The sequence below is a fragment of the Oncorhynchus nerka genome, linkage group LG20 (assembly GCF_034236695.1).
Source record: "Oncorhynchus nerka isolate Pitt River linkage group LG20, Oner_Uvic_2.0, whole genome shotgun sequence".
In the NCBI taxonomy this organism is placed as follows: domain Eukaryota; kingdom Metazoa; phylum Chordata; class Actinopteri; order Salmoniformes; family Salmonidae; genus Oncorhynchus; species Oncorhynchus nerka.
In genome coordinates, this window is record NC_088415.1 from 34,132,107 (window position 1) to 34,144,257 (window position 12,151).

The following is a 12,151-nucleotide window of genomic DNA, read 5'->3' on the forward strand; positions in this document are numbered from 1 at the left end:
GCACACCTGTTAATTGAAATGCATACCAGGTGACTACATCATGAAGCTGGTTGAGAGAATGCCAAGAGTGTGCAAAGCTGTCATCAAGGCAAAAGGTGGCTACTTTGAAGAATCTCAAATATAAAATATATATTGATTTGTTTAACACTTTTTTGGTTACTACATGATTCCATATGTGTTATTTTATAATTGTGATGTCTTATTCTACAATATAGAAAATAGTAAAGAAAAGAAAGAAAAAAAGAAAAAAAAAACCTTGAATGAGTAGGTGTGTCCAAACTTTTGACTGGTACTGTATATAAAACACAGGAAACTGCACAGGGCCATTCACAGGGTGTTTATAGGGCTATCCCCCCCAAAAACATAAACTAAACTGCAATCTGTTTGTATAGTTTATGCAGCATAAATATCTAAACAACTGAGATGGTTGGATTTTGGCAGCGAGAAGGAGATATCCAGAGGACAGATGGTTTTGGGGAATGCTAATGAGATGCTTATTCATGTCTGATGACAGAGACCCTAGAGGGGGGGATGGGGGGATGGGATGAGGGTTGGAGGGGCACTAGGGGATGGGTGTCCCCAGGGTAAATCGTTTACAGTAGGCTGGGAGAGAATGGTAACAAACCAGCGTCTTGGTTCATCAATCAGCAGCTTGAAATATTATCTAGGCTAGTTACAATTAACTTGCAGAATATGTTCAGCACAGCATTTTCAAACAAGACAACTGTTTGTAAATATTATTTAGAGAAAATTTAAATTGTGCTATCGTTCATAAACAGCGAAGTTACAGGCTATTGTTTCTTTCGCTGTGTCCTTATGAATCATGAATCCTTCCCTGTAGCTTGGTTATATACCATACAGTAGCTGCATGTGTTTTGCCTGTGTTAAGGCAACAATAAATATTTCAGGGGCAGTCCTTATCATATGAAATACACACCAATAATCTTCTCCATTGATCTTATTGTAAATGTCAGTCATAGGATTCAATCCAGTTAAGCTCTCAAATGTTCAGTTGCATTTGTTCAAAATAGACAGTGAGATTAATAGATTATATCTGTTTTTTCTTGACAGCATCTTATATCAATACCACTTCACAAACGACCTCAGGTTCACACTTAAATGTGATATTTTCTGCAATATTGAGAAGCTTTTGTATGTCACTTTTGTTCAATCTTATTAATTTCTGACTGATTTCTGCAGGTGGGGTACATGTCACATGGAAATGCATTAATTTACACAATGTCCATTGCTTACAATTATTATAATTTTTAACACCCTGATAGGCCTGATAGGTTTTCATAATAATACCAGGGTAAAACACAAAATATGTATTACGAATAGGTCTGCATCATGTCTAAAACACGAACGTTTATCACCAGCAATGAGCAGATTGTGACCCATTGTGTGTACAGTTCAGTACAGTGGCAGTAGCTAAGAGGAGAGCGAGCGCTAGAAGCCCCTGTCACGTAAATGCCCGCGGGGCGAAGGCGTGGTGAGCGTGGATGAATGCAAGCGTGCACGAATACTGGAGAAGGCTACGAATAGTGGACAGCGATACAGCTCACCGACTCTCTCCTCTGCTGAAAACGAAAGGGGCATGCATTGAATGGGGTTCCAATATGTCAGGGGAGACCTATTTTAGAATCAAGAAACCAACCAGCTGAAATACAAGGAAACGCCCAAACCGAAGGTAAGATTGTCAGGTTACGATGTGACAATAATCGATTTGCGAGTATTCTTTGAACTGTGCGGGGGGAAAAGTAGACGGGTTCATTCACGCATCTTTGGGAGTGATACATTAACCGGCTTTATCATATCGTTGTTTTAGGCTTGGTTGTGCCATTGTTGTTTTATTATCAATATCGGCATCAGTGTTTTTTCTTTCAACAAAATAATCGTACGGATTCCATCCATCCATGGCTTTTTTTTTGTTCTAATTGGGGACTCAGGTTTGTCATTTAACAGAAAATAAACCACCATTAGCCATACATGTTCATTGTTCCTCCCTCATTTTGAAAAACGTGTAACTAATAGCATACAACGTTTTAATTTATCATTATCCCACTGTATCAAAATGGTAAATACCATTCTTTATGTGAATGGAAGAAAACAAAAACGAGTTTATAGATGATCAGATAAGAAACACAATACATTTGCGTTCTGCCTGACACACCTTGGTTGCTATATCCAGTCTAGTCTGCACTGAACAGCAATGTATATAGAGATAGGGAGGGATAGGGACCTGGGTTTGGTCAGCGAGGAAGGATACAGTGCAAAAAGAAGGCATCCTTACAGTAATTGTGCAGGGTAGACCTAAAGTAAATAGGCAATGATTATCTAGATTTATTGATGTAGAAAGGTTGTCTTCAGGATTAGGCCTGTTGTAAGTAGTAAATACAGTAAGCGTTTACAATTCATCTGTTAGCATCAGAAACTCAGGGGCCTCAGTTCAGTTGATTAATTCATAGAAACATCAATTTACTCTGCAAGTATAAAGTCTCTCTGTTTTGCTGATCTGTTTTTGTCCATGCTGAGTACTTAGGCTACATGTAAATAAGATAGTGATGAAGAGTTGTGGATGATTTGCATAATTTATTTTAAATTTAGCAGAAGCTCTTCCAGACTTATAGGAGCAATTCGGGTTAAGTGCCTTCCTCAAGGGCACATCAACAGATTTTTCACCTAGTTTGCTCAGGGGTTTGAAGCAGCAACCTTTCGGTTACTAGCCTAACACTTTTAACTGCTAGGCTATCTGCTGGCCATTTTTTGCATTGTATGTTGTTCGTGGCTGCTCTAAAGCAGCTGGCTCACTCCATAATTCCCATGAATAAATGTCACCTGTGTACTAGCAGCCAAAGCAACAGCAGGACACAGTGGGAGGTCCTTGTTGTACAGGTGGCAGTGCCAGTAGCTAGTGGTTGAAGCAGTGCAAATGTAGGAACTTAATTTGATCACCCTGTTTGAGGAGAACTTTCCTGCAATGCAGGAAATTGAAAGCTTGGAGGTTTAAAATGGCTTCTGAAGTTTGTCATTTCCACTTAGAAATTTCTGACCTTATTTTCCCTTTACCAAAAATGTATCAACCCCTACAAATATCTCAATGAATTATAATCCACATAATAATTCAAATGTCCTGTTGCTGCAGGATTATTTCCTGCTGTAGCAAACTTGCTCAAATTAAGATCCTACATATGTAGTTGTAAGAAATAATAATGTTGTTTTGGCCAGCTCTGGCCTAATGTTACCAGTTGCATAGGTTATGTAGTTTACTCATGAAACACTTATAAAAAAAAGTACACTCATGTCTCAACTGCATTATTATAATATTTTTTACACTTCTAGATTTAGCAGTGAACAGAACAAAGAAAGAACAGCAACACTACAACTGAATCTTCCACCGACTGTCACAAGTCGTCACTATTTGTCATGTTCTCAGTGAGATTCAGAAAGAGACACTGGGTCCTGACATAGTTTCAGGCAGCTGGCATGCTAAACAGGAATGGCCTGTTTTTCAGATATGGAAGTGAACAAACTTCACTATCCTGAGATTTATCCCGTTGTGATGGCCCCTGCAGTTGTTGGTCAGGATATCCTGTTGAAAACAGTGTTGTGACTAATGTGATGTTGCACCACTGGAGATTGTTTAAAACCGATATAAAGTAATGACTGACCCATTGAAAATGAAAACGGGGTCGTTACAGACAAGTGTTGTTTAAGTGGGTAACTAAATATATAGTCATTTGAAATAGTAAATCATAGTTTTCAAATCAAATCAATCAAATGGTATTTGCCACGTGCTTCGTAAACAACAGGTGTAGACTAACAGTGAAATGCTTTCTTAAGGGCCCTTCCCAACAATGCAGAGAGAAATATATAGAAACAAAGATTATCATGAGGAATAAATACACAATGAGTAACTTGGCTATATACACAGAGTACCAGTACCAAGTCGATGTGCAGGGCTACGAGGTAATTGAGGTAGATATGTACAAATAGGTAGTGGTAAAGTGGGAAGGCAACAGGATAGATAATAAACAGCAGCAGTGTATGTGAAGAGTCAAAAGAGTTCGTGCAAAGACAGTCAATGCAGATAGTCCAGGTAGCTATTTGGTTAACTAAATCAAATCAGTTTGATAAAACAAATCAAGTTTATTTGTCACGTACGACGAATACAACAGGTTAGTGTTGTACAGTGAAATGCTTACAGGCCCTAACCAACAGTGTGATTTTTAAGTAAAAAATAGGTATTAGCTGAACAATAGATAAGTAAAGATATAAAAACAACAGTAAAAAGACAGTGAAAAATAAGAGTAGTGAGGCTATATACAGGCACCGGTTAGTCGGGCTAATTGAGGTAGTATGTACAGTTGAAGTCTGAAGTTTACATACACTTAGGTTGGAGTCATTAAAACTCGTTTTTCAACCACTCCACAAATTTCTTGTTAACAAACTATAGTTTTGTCAAGTCGGTTAGGACATCTACTTTGAGCATGACACAAGTAATCTTTCCAAGAATTGTTTACAGACAGATTATTTCACTTATAATTCACTGTATCACAATTCCAGTGGGTCAGACATTTATATACACTAAGTTGACTGTGCCTTTAAACAGCTTGGAAAATTCCAGAAAATTATGTCATGGCTTTAGAAGCTTCTGATAGGCTAATTGACATCATTTGAGTCAATTGGAGGTGTACCTGTGGATGTATTTCAAGTCCTACTTTGCTTGACATCATGGGAAAAGGAAAATCAAAAGAAATCAGAAAAAACATTGTAGATCTCCACAAGTCTGGTTCATCCTTGGGAGCAATTTCCAAACGCCGGAAGGTACCACGTTCATCTATACAAACAATAGTACGCAAGTAGAAACACCATGGGACCACACAGCAGTCATACCGCTCAGGAAGGAGACGCGTTCTGTCTCCTAGAGATGAACGTACTTTGGTGTGTAAAGTGCAAATCAATCCCAGAACAACAGCAACGGACCTTCTGAAGATGCTGGAGGAAACAGGTGCAAAAGTATCTACCTATATATCCACAGTAAAACAAGTCTTATATCGACATAACCTGAAAGGTCGCTCAGCAAGGAAGAAGCCACTGCTCCAAAACCGCCATAAAAAAGCCAGACTACAGTTTGCAACTGCACATGGGGACACAAATCTTACTTTTTGTCCCCATGTCATCTGGTCTGATGAAACAAAAATAGAACTGTTTGGTCATAATCACCATCATTATGTTTGGAGGAAAAAGGGGGAGGAGAAGACCACCATCCCAACCGTGAAGCACAGGGGTGTCATCATCATGTTGTGAGGTTGCTTTGCTGCAGGAGTGACTGGTGCACTTCACAAAATAGATTGCATCATGAGGGAGGAAAATTATGTGGATATATTAAAGCAACATCTCAAGACATCAGTCAGGAAGTTAAAGCTTGGTCACATATGGGTCTTCCAAATGGACAATGACCCCAAGCATACTTCCAAAGTTGTGGCAAATGGCTTAAGGACAACAAAGTCAAGGTATTGGAGTGGCCATCACAAAGCTCTGACCTCAATCCAATAGAACATTTGTGGGCAGAACTGAAAAAGTGTGTGCCAGCAAGGAGGCCTACAATGCTGACTCAGTTACACCAGCTCTGTCAGGAGGAATGGGCCAAAATTCACCCAACTTATTGTGGGAAGCTTGTGGAAGGCTACCCGAAAACGTTTGACCCAAGTTAAACAATTTAAAGGCAATGCTACCAAATACTAATTGAGTGTATGTAAACTTGTGACCAACTGGGAATGTGATGAAAGAAATAAAAGCTGAAATCAATCATTCTCTCTACTATTATTCTGACATTTCACATTCTTAAAATTAAGTTGTGATCCTAACTGACCTAAGACAGGGAATTATTACTCTGATTAAATGTTAGGAATTGTAAAAAACGGAGTTTAAATGTATTTGGCTAAGGTGTATGTAATCTTCCGACTTCAACTGTACATGTAGGTATGGTTAAAGTGTCTAAGCATATATGATAAACAGAGAGTAGCAGTCGTGTAAAAGAGGGGTTGGTGGATGGTGGGTGGCAGGACACAATGCAAATCGTCGGGGTAGCCAATGTGCTACGGGTGGCACCCGTTAGTAGAGGTAGTTGAGGTAGTATCCTGGTTGGCAGGCAGCTTAGTTTAGTGTTGTACTGAGCCATACGCATTATCCTCTGTAGTGCCATGCGGTCGGAGCCCGAGCAGTTGCCGTACCAGGCAGTGATGCAACCAGTCAGGATGCTCTCGATGTTGCAGCTGTAGAACCTTTGAGGATCTGAGGACCCATGCCAATCTTTTTAGTTTCCTGAGGGGGAATAGGCTTTGTCGTGCCCTCTTCATGACTGTCTTGGTGTGTTTGGACCGTTCTAGTTTGTTGGTGATGTGGACACAAAGGAACTTGAATCTCTCAACCTGCTCCACTACAGCCCCGTCAATGAGAATGGGGACGTGCTCGGTCCTCCTTTTCCTGTAGTCCACAATCATCAGGGGGTACAGGAGGGGACTGAGCACGCACCCCTGAGGGACTCCAGTGTTGAGGATCGCGTGGCGGATGTGATGCTACCTACCCTCACCACCTGGAGCGGCCCGTCAGGAAGTCCAGGATCCAGTTGCAGAGGGAGGTGTTTAGTCACAGGATCCTTAGCTTAGTGATGAGTTTTAAGGGTACTAAGGTGTTGAACTCTGAGTTGTTGTCAATGAATAGTATTCTCTCGTAGGTGTTCCTTTTGTCCAGGTGGGAAAGGGCAGTGAGGAGTGCAATAGAGATCTGTTTGGGCGGTTTGCAAATTGGAGTGGTTCTAGGGTTTCTGGGATAATGGTATTAATGTGAGCCATTACCAGCTTTTCAAAGCACTTCATTGCTACGGACGTGAGTGCTATGGGTCTGTAGTCATTTAGGCAGGTTGCCTTAGTGTTCTTGGGCACAGGGACTATGGTGGTCTGCTTGAAACATGTTGGTATTACAGACTCAATCAGGGACATGTTGAAAATGTCAGTGAAGACACCTGCCAGTTGGTCAGCACATCCCTGGAGCACACGTCCTGGTAATCCGTCTGGCCCCGCGGCCTTGTGAATGTTGACCTGTTTTAAGATCTTACTCACGTCGGCTACAGAGAGCGAGATCACACAGTCATCCGGAACAGCTGACACTCTCATGCATGCCTCAGTGTTGCTTGCCTCGAAGAGAGCATAGAAGTGATTTAGCTCATCTGGTAGGCTCGTGTCACTGGGCAGCTCGCAGCTGGGCTTCTCTTTGTAGTCTGTAATAGTTTGCAAGCCCTGCAACATACGACGAACGTCAGAGCCAGTGTAGTATGATTAAATCTTAACCCTGTATTGGCGCTTTGCCTGTTTGATGGTTCGTCGCAGGGCATAGCAGGATTTCTTATAAGCTTCCGGGTTAGAGTCCCGCAATTTGAAAGGGCCAGCTCTACCCTTTAGCTCAGTGCAAATGTTGCCTGTAATCAAATCAAATCAAATTGATTTAAATAGCCGTCATACATCAGCTGACATCTCAAAGTGCTGTACAGAAACCCAGCCTAAAACCCCAAACAGCAAGCAATGCAGGTGTAGATGCACAGTGCAGGTGTAGAAGCACTGTAATCCATGGCTTCTGGTTGGGGTATGTACGTACAGCCACTGTGGGGACGACGTCCTCGATGCACTTATTTATAAAGCCAGTGACTGATGTGGTGTACTCCTCAATGCCATCGGAAGACTCCCGGCCTCTGGGTGAGCGGTTTCCTGTTTGCTTATGTCCTTATACAGCTGACTGAGTGCGGTCTTAGTGTCAGCATCCGTCTGTGGTGGTAAATAAACAGCCACGAAAAGTTTGGATGAAAACTCTCTTGGCAAATAGTCTGGTCTACAGTTTATTATAAGATACTCTACTTCAGGCGAGCAAAATCTAGAGACTTCCTTTCGTGCACCAGCTGCTGTTTACAAATATGCACAGACCACCCCCCCTGTTTTACGTACAGTGGAGAGAACAAGTATTTGATACATGGCCGATTTTGCAGTTTTTCCTACTTACAAAGCATGTAGAGGTCTGAAATTCTTTATCATAGGTACACTTCAACTGTGAGAGACAAAAATCCAGAAAATCACATTGTATGATTTTTATGTAATTAATTTGCATTTTATTGCATAACATAAGTATTTGATACATCAGAAAAGCAGAACTTAATATTTGGTACAGAAACCTTTGTTTGCAATTACAGAGATCATACGTTTCCTGTAGTTCTTGACCAGGTTTGCACACACAGCAGCAGGGATTTTGGCCCACTCCTCCATACAGACCTTCTCCAGATCCTTCAGGTTTCGGGGCTGTCGCTGGGCAATACGGACTTTCAGCTCCCTCCAAAGATTTTCTATTGGGTTCAGGTCTGGAGACTAGCTAGGCCACTCCAGGATCTTGAGATGCTTCTTACGGAGCCACTCATTAGTTGCCCTGGCTGTGTGTTTCGGGTCATTGTCATGCTGGAAGACCCAGCCACGACCCATCTTCAATGCTCTTACTGAAGGAAGGAGGTTGTTGGCCAAGATCTCGCGATACATGGCCCCATCCATCCTCCCCTCAATACGGTGCAGTCGTCCTGTCCCCTTTGCAGAAAAGCATCCCCAAAGAATGATGTTTCCACCTCCATGCTTCACGGTTGGGATGGTGTTCTTGGGGTTGTACTCATCCTTCTTCTTCCTCCAAACACAGCGAGTGGAGTTTAGACCAAAAAACTCTATTTTTGTCTCATCAGACCACATGACCTTCTCCCATTCCTCCTCTGGATCATCCAGATGGTCATTGGCAAACTTCAGACGGGCCTGGACATGCGCTGGCTTGAGCAGGGGGACCTTACGTGCGCTTTAGGATTTTAATCCATGACGGCGTAGTGTGTTACTAATGGTTTTCTTTGAGACTGTGGTCCCAGCTCTCTTCAGGTCATTGACCAGGTCCTGCCATGTAGTTCTGGGATGATCCCTCACCTTCCTCATGATCATTGATGCCCCATGAGGTGAGATCTTGCATGGAGCCCCAGACCGAGGGTGATTGACCGTCATCTTGAACTTCTTCCATTTTTGAATAATTGCGCCAACAGTTGTTGCTTGCCTATTGTCCTGTAGCCCATCCCAGCCTTGTGCAGGTCTACAATTTCATCCCTGATGTCCTTACACAGCTCTCTGGTCTTGGCCATTGTGGAGAGGTTGGAGTCTGTTTGATTGAGTGTGTGGACAGGTGTCTTTTATACAGGTAACGAGTGCAGTTCAGGTGCAGTTAATACAGGTAATGAGTGGAGAACAGGAGGGCTTCTTAAAGAAAAACTAACAGGTCTGTGAGAGCTGGAATTCTTACTGGTTGGTAGGTGATCAAATACTTATGTCATGCAATAAAATGCAAATGTATTACTTAAAAATCATACAATGTGATTTTCTGGATTTTTGTTTTAGATTCTGTCTCTCACAGTTGAAGTGTACCTATGATAAAAATTACAGACCTCTACATGCTTTTTAAGTAGGAAAACCTGCAAAATCGGCAGTGTATCAAATACATGTTCTCTCCACTATATATCCCGTATATCCCGCTAGCTGAATATTCATGTCATCATTCAGCCACGATTCCATGAAACATAAGATGTTACAGTTTCTGATAGTTGATAGGATATTCGTGATCGTACCTCGTCTAATTTATTGTCCAAAGTTGACGGTAATGGAAGCTTTCCCACACGCCGTCGGCAGATCCTTATGAGGCCCCCCGCTCTGTGTCCTCTGTACCTGCGTCTCTTTCTCTTGCCAATGACGAGGATGTTGGCTTTGTCGGGTGTTCGAAGTACATCCTGCGTGTCCAGCTTGTTGAAGAACAAATCTTTGTCTAATCCGAGGTGAGGGATTGCTGTCCTGATATCCAGAAGATATTTTTTTGCCGTAAGATACGGTGGCAGAAACATGTACAAAATAAGTTACAAATAACGTGAAAAACCACATAATAGCACAATTGGTTAGGCGCCCATAAAACTGCTGCCATTTCTTCCGGTGCCATTTTTCAACTATTTAGTAGTCTCATGGCTTAGGGGTAGAACACTTGGTGCATCGGTACCACTTGCCATCCAGTAGGAGAGAGAACAGTCTGTGACTTGGGTAGCTGGAGTCTGACAATTTCTAGGGCCTTCCTCTGACACCGCCTGGTATAGAGGTCCTGGATGGCAGGGAGCTCGGCCCCAGTGATGTACTGGGCCATACGCACTACCCTCTGTAGCACCTTGCTGTCGGATGCCAAGCAGTTGCCATACCAAGCGGTGATGCAGCCAGTCAAGATGCTCTCAATGGTGCAGCTGTAGACATTTTTGAGGATCTGAGGGCCCATGCCAAATCTTTTCAGCCTCCTAAAGGGGAAGAGGCGTTGTCGTGCCTTCTTTACGACTGTGTTGGTTGTGTTGGTGTGTGGACCATGTTTCATTCTTTAGTGATGTGGACACCGAGATACTTTAGCTCTCGACCCGCTCCACTACAGCCCCGTTGATGTACCCGGCCCTCCTTTTCCTGTAGTCCATAATCAGCTCCTTTGTCTTGCTGATGTTGAGGGAGAGGTTGTTGTCCTGGCACCATACTGCCACCTCTCTGCCACCTCTCATCTCTCACCTCTCTATAGACGGTCTCATTGTCGTCGTTGATCAGGCCAACCATGTTGTGTCGTCAGCAAACTTAATGATAGTGTTGGAGTCGTGAGCGGCCACACAGTTGTGGGTGAACAGGGAGTACAGGACGGGAGTAAGCATGCACCCCTGAGGGGCCCACGTGTTGAGGGTCAGCGTGGTGGATGTGTTGTTGCCTACCCTCACCACCTGGGAGCGGCCTGTCAGGAAGTACAGGATCCATTCCCACAGTACATACACCACTTAGACCAATACTTCAGCTAGATATCTGCCTCTACACACTAAGAAAAGAGGATTCCTCAAGGGTTCTTTGGGACGGGTGATGGTTTCTATATGGAGCCATAATGACCCAAAGAACCCTTTAAGCCCTTCAGTGGTTCTTTGCCATTCACATAAGGGCTTTAAAATGTAGGGCCTGTGGCTCATTCTAATATTTTGGGGTGTGGTTGCGCACTTCTCCTTTTGTGCAACTGTAAGCAAGAATGTCATTACAGTTTAGCTAATATGTTGTATTGTGCCATTACATGTTAAACGAGTGTATATGATTAAGGCCAGTGACTGTCTTGTGAAAGACGAATGGCTTTGTGTCAGTTGTTGTCTGTTGTCTAAACCAGTGGTTCTCTCCTCAGGGATTCCCATCTGTTCCAGAGCTAGCGCACCTGATTCAACTTGTCAATTAAAACAATAATTACATCTAAGGAATTTTAACAATATAATATGGCTAACCAGAATAGAAAACCCTATATGGTTCTTCAAAAATATCTACAAAGAACCTTTGAGATTAACAAAGGTTCTTTATAGAACCTTTTTCTATAAAGGTTCTATAAAGAACCATAAAAAAGGTTTCTATATAGTCCCCAAAAGGGTTGAACCATAGCATTTTTTGGTGCTATATATAACTTGTGATTAATGGTTCTTTATGGAACCTTAGGAAATTGTTATTTATATCACCATAAATGTTCCATTTAGAACCTTATGAACCTGTTTTTGTATAGAACGTTAAAAAAAGGTTCTATATAGCACCAAAAAGAGGTCCACTTTGGTTACAATATAGATTTATATATAGATTTTTTTTTGTATGTACATCTCATTTCTAGTCTAGTGAATCTACCTCAGTACATGAGAGGCGGTTTGTGAGGCTGTTTGATACTGGTGATGAGCAACACTCAGTTGGCAGCTTTCCCTTCAGGAACCATGAAGTCTCCTGAGGATCTACATGAAACACACTGACTGGAGAGAGGATTATTTTTGGAAAGGCTGGTTATCCTGCATTTAGACATACCTTGGAAGACATACTCTAAATCATGTTGTGAAGTCCATAAGTAGGGCAGTATACACTTTCTATGAAACTGTGTGCATAAGACTTTAACCATTATGGAAATTTTAACCCTCAAACATCCATTTGTATCATACACCTGTTTAACTCCATAACTCTAAATGCTTCAAATTCATGTCTCTTGCTAATACCTGTATTAACAACTGATG

The 12,151-nt window shown here is 42.1% G+C and overlaps 1 protein-coding gene across 1 annotated transcript in view; it reads left to right on the forward strand.

Annotated features, from left to right (window-relative positions):
• Positions 1–1,522: 1,522 nt before the first annotated feature.
• The window catches only part of LOC115102331 (FERM domain-containing protein 4B-like), a 32,581-nt gene continuing 21,952 nt past the window's right edge, over positions 1,523–12,151 (forward strand). Inside the window, exon 1 of the mRNA XM_029622176.2 lies at positions 1,523–1,690. The gene's annotated coding sequence lies outside the window, so the exon portion shown is untranslated. The remainder of the gene's footprint in view (positions 1,691–12,151) is intronic.